The following is an 8,794-nucleotide window of genomic DNA, read 5'->3' as shown; positions in this document are numbered from 1 at the left end:
CCCGCACACACATACACATGCACACAGAGAGCATCCCATGATCCTGTGGAGTAGTAGTTATGCTGGCAAAACTGTCGAACTGAGAAGAACACTTTGGTGCAGATGTCTCAGAGAGAGACCTGACTACTGACTTCTCAAAGGATTGGTGCATGGAGCTACGTGCTTACCTCCTGCCTCCCAGGGCTACTCTGGCTGTTGCTTGCCTGTGTGCTAAAATATTCATTTGGGTAGAGTCAAAATGGTATTCCACACCTAGCACATCTGTGAAAGCTTGCCTGTTGAGCAAATGACCAAAGTCCACCCGCCCTCCATCTGTCAGGAGCTGCTGCTAACCAGGTGCCAACCCTGAACCTCGTCCTCCCAGATAGACACAAGGGGTCAATGAAAAATGGTGTCAGAGAGGCCCCAAGCATGAGTGGGTCTAGTGAGAGTGGCAGGTTTTAAAGAGAAGTGCACTAAGACTAGAAAAACTACAGAGGTGTTTGCCTTCAGAATGTGTCTGGGGATCAAAGTCCAGCCTGGTTTTTGAGAGAGCTCCTGACAGCCTGAAAACCTGGCATTGTTATTCTTAAGCAGCAAGGATCACTTCTGGTATCTAACACTGGACACATTGACAGGAACGGGGTGGATGGGAGAGAAAAGAATCTGTTTTTGCAGTTTTAAGAAAGAAGAAAAAGGAAAGGCTTTCTGATGTCTCAAGTCATCTGAAACCTTGCCAGAGAAATACTTGATTTCAGCATTCCTCAGCTTTCCACAACGATGCCGAAAGTGGTGTCCCCCACATGTGAGGATGTATTTCTGAGCTGGAGTTTTTCTCAAGATGTTCCAAGCCTACAGGCTCCTGATTCTTTTTCCAATTACCAAGATGATAGCATCCCAGTGAGGATTGTGATTAGTCTAAACTCTTCACAGCTGTGAGAGACGAATGTCCAAATTCCAATAAAGATTCTGCATGTTCTGGACTGAATTTACCTACATGACATCCCCTAATTTCAGGAGCAATCAGAGTTGCTAAAAATGCTGTCTCATGTCTTCCCTGACATCGGATGCCGGGAGGCTTGAGGCTTGAGCATCCTCCAAGAGGATGCCTTTCTCATGTCAATGCCATCCAACGGTGGCCATTTATTTAGTAGGACTGTGGCATGTCAGAAGAACAGCAGGGCTGGGAAATAAACCTAAGTATGTGGGAATTCAAAGGGGCCCTGCAATTCATTATGTGAATAGTCATGAGGATTATTAAACACCTTGTAACTGAAGGGGTTGGCCGGGAGCTACAAGGGACAACAAACCCAGCTGCCTCACCACCTCTAACTCATTGAACACAGGCTCCAGACATTCTTTGGTTACTTAGAGAAGCCCACAGGGCCTTGTTTTCTTAATTTGGACACCTTCTTGCAAAATACGACCCTAGACATATGGCACAGACCTAGGCACTCCTCATGCTACCTCTGTCACCATCCTCAGTCATTCTTCCCGTCCATCTCCATTCCCTTGGGATTCCCCACTGATGTCAAACTGACTCTCATCTAGGGACTCCCATAGTTGCCTTATTTAGCAGGGACCCAGATAGGCTACCCATGCCCTCCTTCTTTCTGGTCTTCCTGCAGCTGCGGTGGCCTCAGCCTCTGCTCCCAGCCCATCTCCATCCCCTTGAGACTTGGACCACATGTGGCACTGATTCCAGGTACCTCCAGAGCCCTCCCCCATGGATCCAGACCCTGAACCCTACTTGAGACCCTTCTCCTGAATGCTGGCGTACCATCCCACCACACACTGAGCTAATCTCCCCTGCATGCTAGCCTACCATCCCACCACACGCTGAGCTAATCTGAGACTACTTTCAAGCTGAACCTAGAGTTCCAACCAGAACTTCAGATAGGGGACTAGTTTGAGCCTAAACCCTGAAACCCAGAGTGACCCAAACATTGAAAGATAAGGATTATTCAGCTGATCCACAACTTGACAGATTGGGATAACAACCAAAGAACCCAATGACAAGCAACAAAGGTCAAACCAGATATCTACACCAAGAAATACCACAAACATCATAACTCCAGGTGCCTAGATCATATCACAAAAACATGAATACCATGCCTCCTATAGAAACCATGTCTATTGTAATGTTCTGTTGCATGTCATTTTTGAAACATGCTTGTTCTGGCTAGGCTCTGGGACTAGCAGGCACTCGCCAACTGCCTAGTCAGCCCCTATGGCTAGCTAATACTTTCCCAAGATTCCAGCTATGTTCTGAGAACAGCCGCATGCATTCCCAAGAGCACCACCCGCTCCTCCTTGCCCGGTGCCAGAAATGGCCGTCTCACCCAGATCCCATGACTGGCTCGCTAAGCTGCCCAACAACCGTCCCTCCTGAGAACTCCTGGAGCTACTGCTCACGCTGCACTGACTGACCACTCTGGCGGCCCGCTTTCTCCTGCCCACCCGAGTCGCCACAGATGGAAAACACCAGACAATCTTAATATTTTAAAATCAGCCAGATGACACAACAGCTGGACTGGGACTCTATCATCCTTAACTCATCAGCTATTCTATATCAGAATTCACCATCAGATCTAACAGCCCCCAGGCCTACATGTTGTCTGTGCTCCTCTCTCCAAAGCCTGACTGAAAACCCCTTTATCTCATCTCCTCCTCTTCCTCCTGGGACCCAGAAATTCCTTCTCTATATCTTCTCCCAGCGATTAGCTTCTGCCATCTTTATTGACCCAATCAAGAGACAATTAGGGAATCTCCTCCTTCAATGTTCCCCAAAGAAAAACCATTTAGCTGAAGCACAAGACAAGGACTTCAATATAGCAAGCATAAATACATTCAAGGACTTTAAAGAAGATATGAGAAAATGACTGCATCAAGACCATGAAATCACAGACAGTTAAATGAGGTAATGATAGTAATTCAAGGTATAAAGATAGAATTTAACAGAGATATAGAATAAGTAAAGAAAAACAAACTGAAATAAAATTTTAGATGAAAAACTCAGGAAGTCAAATAAAAAGTTCAGAGGAAAAACTCATCAGCAGACTGGATGGAGTGGAAAAAGATAATTTCAGATCTTGAAGATGAGGTAGACAAAATGAACCAATCACTCAGCACTTAGAGATCCAAAAAAAAAAAAAATGTTAAATCTAAAAAAAAAAAAAAAAATCCAGGAAACCTGGGGCACTATGAAAAAACAAAAACTATCTAAGAATAATAGGTATAGAGGAAGGAGAAGAATTCTTGGTCAACAGTACACCACAGCACAAAAAATATTTCTTTTTAAAAATAGTGAATGGGGGCTAGAAAGATGGCTCAGTGGTTAAGAGCACTGACTGCTTTTCCAGAGGTCCTGAGTTCAATTCCCAATAACCACATGGTGGCTCACAACCACCTGTCTTAGGGTTTCACTGGTGTAAACAGACACCTATTCTAGTGACCATGGCAATTCGTATAAGGACAACATTTAATTTGGGCTGGCTTATAGTTTCAGAGTTACAGCCCATTATCATCAAAGTAAGGCCATGGCAGTGTACAGGCAGGCATGGTGCAGAAGGAGCTGAGAGTTCTACATCTTCATCTGCAGGCTGCTATGAGGAGACTCACTAGGCAGCTAGGATGAGGGTATTAAAGCCCATGCCCACAGTGACACACCTACTCCAAGAAGACCACACCTACTCCAAGAAGACCACACCTACTCCAAGAAGACCACACCTACTCCAAGAAGACCACACCTTCTGATAGTGCCACTCCCTGGGCCAAGCATATACAAACCATCACACCATCTTTAATGAGATTCCATGCCTTCTTCTGGTATGTCTGAAAACAGTGACCGTGTCCTAATAAATATCTTAAGAAAAAAGTCACAGAGGACAACTTCCCAAATCTAAAGAAAGAGATGTCTATCAAGGTACAGGAGACATGGAGAACATCAGAAACATCAGAGGGTCCATCAAATAATGCCTGACTTTTTGATGGAGCATGAAATACAGCAGAGCCAGGAGTAGTGTTCTACAAGCTCTGAAAGACCACAGGCACTGGCCAGGACTACCACACCCAGCAAATCAATAGATCGTTATTATTAAAGGAGAGAGTAAATTTTATCACTAAAGACAACTTTAAGCCGTTTGTGTTCACCAACCCAACTACACAGAAGACAACTTGTCTAAAGAGGTAACCACATCAGCTTACAATTTCACATCATAGCCCATCACTGAGGGGAGTCAGGGCAGGAATTCAAATAGGGCAGGAACTCGGAGGCAGAAAAAAATGATACATAAGCCATAGAGGAATGCTGCTTACTGGCTTACCCAGTCTGCTTTCTTATAGAACCCAGGACCATCAGCCGAGGGGTGGCACTTCCCACAATGAGAGGGACCCTCTCCCACATCAACCATCACTCAAGAAAATGTATCAGACTTTCTCACTGGCCAATCTAGTGGGGAAATTTTCTCAGTTGAGGTTCTGTCTTCAAAAATAGCATAAAACTAATCAGCACAATATCATTGGTCATCGGGGAAATGCAAATTAAAACTACCTTGAGATTTCATCGTGGGGCTGGAGAGATGGTTCAGTGGTTAAGAGCACTGACTGCTCTTCCAGAAGTCCTGAGTTCAATTCCCAGCCACCACATGGTGGCTCACAACCATCTGTAATGAGATCTGATGCCCTCTTCTGGAGTATCTGAAGTCAGCTAGGGTACTCACATACATAAAATAAATAAATCTTTTTTTTTAAAAAAGAGAGCTTTCACCTCATTTCAGTGTGGTAGTTTGAATATGTGTGACCCATGGGAAATGCAAGGAGGTGTGGCCTTGTTGGAATAGATGTGGCCTTGTTGGAATGAGTGTGGCCTTGTTGGGAAAAGTGCATCACTGTGGGGGTGGGTTTTGAGAGGTCCTTGTGCTCAAGCTACACCCCCTGTGGGACAGTCGTCTCCTAGCTGCCTTGGATCAAGATGTAGAACTCATGGCTCCTCCAGTATCAAGTCTGTCTATATAATGCCGTGCTTCCCACTATGATGAACAGAAGGTTATATCTGTGAAAGGTGAGATCTGAACTTGTGTATCCTTTATCATGAGCAAGTCTGTGAGCAAGGCAAACCTGTCTGCCTTTGATAAGAGGGTAATCTTAACTAGTTAACAAGTTGACTATTGACTAATAAGGTGGTAGATTACCTTAGGGTAAGGAGCTAGAGATCTGTTTTCTAGCTGTCAAGATAGTTAGCTTAGCTATTGATGTAGTCAGAAATCTGGGAAGAATAAATTGTAATCTAGGAGTCACACATTAATTAAAATGACAGAGGGTGGCTTATATAGTCCACTACCGAAACAGTTTCCAGGTACCTATGGTCTCCATTGCAACTTGGGCAGAGTCAGTCTCGAGGTAAAGCCCAGAAGAGAAGAAGCTTTGTCCTGTGGAGTAGGGATGTGGGAGAAATGACCCACCTTGTCTTAAGCAATATGAGACATTTAACTCTCTGGGTGTCTTCTGTTTGTCCACAGTGTAGGCCAAGCCCAGGTGTCAGGCGAGGCAACGGAGCAGTGTGTCTCAGTGGTTATCACACCACAATCTAGTCTTGCCGCTGTGCCACATCTTCTCAGAGACCTTGGGAGGTAAACTCTCAGGATTTGGGAGTCTCTGTCATAATAAGCGTTACATTTAGCAGATTTCTGACAAGATTGAGAGCCAGCATCTATTAAGCATAGCTGAGTTAGACAATCTGTGTTTAGTTATTTATATAACGTATCTAGCAAACAAAGAGAGCACACTGTGACTTAATGACAGTAGCAAAAAAAAAAAAAAGGCTAAACATATATTTAAGGCAGTGATCTTTAACCTTTTTATTGTTTAAAAAATCATTATTTACCAAGGCAGGATAGAAAGAAAACCTTATCTCAATTGGAAAGTGTCTTTGACAGGTTGTACTCCTAAAAGCAGTGAACTGGGCGCTGCCCTTAACAAAAATGGCAGATGCTCCTGGAGCTGCCCTTAGTTAATATGGCACTGAAGTGGCAGCCAGCCATGTGACCGCCCCTAACTAAGATGGCACTGAAGCAATAGTACAGGAAAAACCTTACCTGCCCACAACAAAGATGGCGCTGAAGCTACAGCTCCACCTGAAGGAAAGTCACGTTTGTTATATGTTAAAAAGGAATGGCAGAAGCGACTAAGTATCTTAGAATGGAATGGCAGAAACATGACAGAGACAAACATAAAGACGAATCTAAGCGGCACAGTGTGAGGGGTGCAGAGCGGCTTGGTGGTGGGCAGTGGCGCGGGAGCGCAGGCGGCTGGCCACTCAGTAGAGCGGAGTACAGGGTAGCGGGGCTGGACGGAGAGCAGCGCCTGAGGTAGTGTTCTGTCTCCTAGCAACTCTGTCCAGTGAGAGCCAGTGCGAGTGCTCTCCGGGCTGAAGGGTGGTGGGGAGGGCAGGACCGGAGAAAGCACGCCTGGGAGGATGGGGTTGAGAGCACCTGCGGCTGTGCTTTGTCTGCCAACAACTCCAGGAGCGCAGAGGCTAGCTGTTGCTTCAGTGGTGTCAGAATCAAGGTAGTGGGGAACCGCGAGTGAGAGCAAAGAAATCTTTTTTTTTTTTTTTTTTTTTTTTTTTTTTTTTTTTGATCACTGTTCTTTTTTAAAGTGTTGCTAAGTGGCCGTTTAGAATTATTGTTTGTGGATAATGGGGTCAAATTTAGCCTGTAATTTGACCAGGAGGCATCCCAGTAGGGATGTGGCAGCAAAGACCTTTCCTTCTGGACGAGAGTAGGAGTTATCTTATCACTTGCAGCATCCTGAGGATAAACTATAAGAAGGGGTTATTAATCGATAACTGTGACGAAACGACCATCCAGGCTAGTTTCGCTAGGTTGTTCTGCAGTAATCTAGCAGATGAGCTGTGAGACCAACGCTGGAGTTGTGAGGCTCAGAGCCCAAGGGAAGCCTGGGAGCTGGGGGTGGTGTGAAGACAAGAGAGCTCACCTGAGGGTATATGTCCTACCTCATAACCCCAGCGCTGGTCTCACAGCTCATCTGCTAGATTACCGCAGTTTACTACAGAGGTATCTGCAATCCATGCTCATTGCTGCTACAGTCATAACAGCCAGAAACTGGGAACAGCCAAGATGCCCATCAGCCGATGGATGGATAATGAAAGTGAGGTTCATGTACACAATGGAATTATAGTTATATGTTAAATAAAAATTTACAAGTAAATGGATGGAGCTAGAAACAATCATACTTGATTAGGTAAACCAGACCCCAAAAAACAAATATTTTATGTTTTATGTATTGATGTTATCCTTTGAGATTTTGATATGTGTGCTACAATCCGCATAACCACAGATATTAGGAAGCCAATGTCTTAGTCAGTGTTCTAGTGCTGTGAAGAGACACCATGACCACAGCAACTCTTATAAAAAGAAAGCATTTAATTTGGGCTTCCTTATAGTTTCAGAGGTTTAATCCCTTGTCCTCATGGTGGAGAGCATGGTGACACACAGACGTGGTAGCTGAGAGTTCTACATCCAGATTCAAAGGCAGCAGGACGACTTCCAGTGACCCTTCCTCCAACAGGACCACACCTCCTAATCTTTCTAAGTAGTGCTACCCTGTGATGGCTAAGCTTGAAATACATGAGCCTGTGAGAGCCATTCTCACCCAAACCATCACACCCAGTAAGGGACCAAGGGTGGAAAAGGGAATCTTCCCAGAAAGGGACGATAGAATGTGGTGTTATGAAGGGATAAAGGGGACATTAGCACAGGAGGATTATAGGGAATTTGGATGGGAGTGCAGGGTAGAGCAGGGAATGTAGAAAGGAAAAACTAACATTAAAGCCCTTTTGAGAAGCCATATGAAAATCTATGGTAGAAGCTTCCTAAAATACATACATATGTAAAAGCAATATAAATGGAGCCCTCATATAAGGAAAAGACAATACACCACGTGACGTCATATACCCCCAAATAAAACCTTCAGCAACGGGAGTGCGTTACATCTTTCTAGGTTATTGGCCAAAGGGGTTCTGCAAGTATGTCTGTGCGAGGGTTTCGGACGCCCTGGAACGGAGCCACAGACAGCTGGGAGTTGCCATCTGGATGCTCAATTCGGTCCTCTGAAAGGTCAGCAAGCATCCTAACCGCTGAGCCATCTCTCCAGCCCTTTTGTTTTTTGTTTGTTTGGTCTTTTTCTTTTTTTTTCCGGAGCTGGGGACTGAACCCAGGGCCTTGTGCTTGCTAGGCAAGCGCTCTACCACTGAGCTAAATCCCCAACCCCGCCTTTTGTGTTTTTTTAAGAGAAAGAAAAAACATGAAATTGCAAGAGGACAGGCATTCATGTGATAAAAAAAAATATACTGTATGAAATTCTCAAAAAGACCTTTTCAAACGACTTTGGAATACTGTTCATATAATCACATATGGCATACTCCTTTAAGCACCAAATTAATTAGATAATTCCAGGTAGTCGCCTATTCTCCTTTATGAACTATCTGACGCTCAGGGACAAGGATTCACAAATCCTTAATTTAGCCCTATCAACTGGAGATCAGCTATTTATTACTTGCCCTACAACCAAATTGCAAAATCAGCCTTTTTAAATTTTTTTTAATTTACACACACACACACAAAGTTGGATTCTCCTGGACCTGGAGTTACAGGCAGTTGTGAGCCGCAAGAGATGAGGGCTGCCTAGGTCTTGTGAAGAGCAGGGAGAGCCCCATCTCAGCAGACCCGAGGGCAACCGTTCAAGTGGTTCCTCCTGCGTTTGTACTGCAGTAGGTTCCAGGTACAATCTTACT

Source organism: Rattus rattus, chromosome 1 (assembly GCF_011064425.1).
Source record: "Rattus rattus isolate New Zealand chromosome 1, Rrattus_CSIRO_v1, whole genome shotgun sequence".
NCBI lineage: Eukaryota > Metazoa > Chordata > Mammalia > Rodentia > Muridae > Rattus > Rattus rattus.
This window is presented reverse-complemented; position numbering follows the sequence as displayed.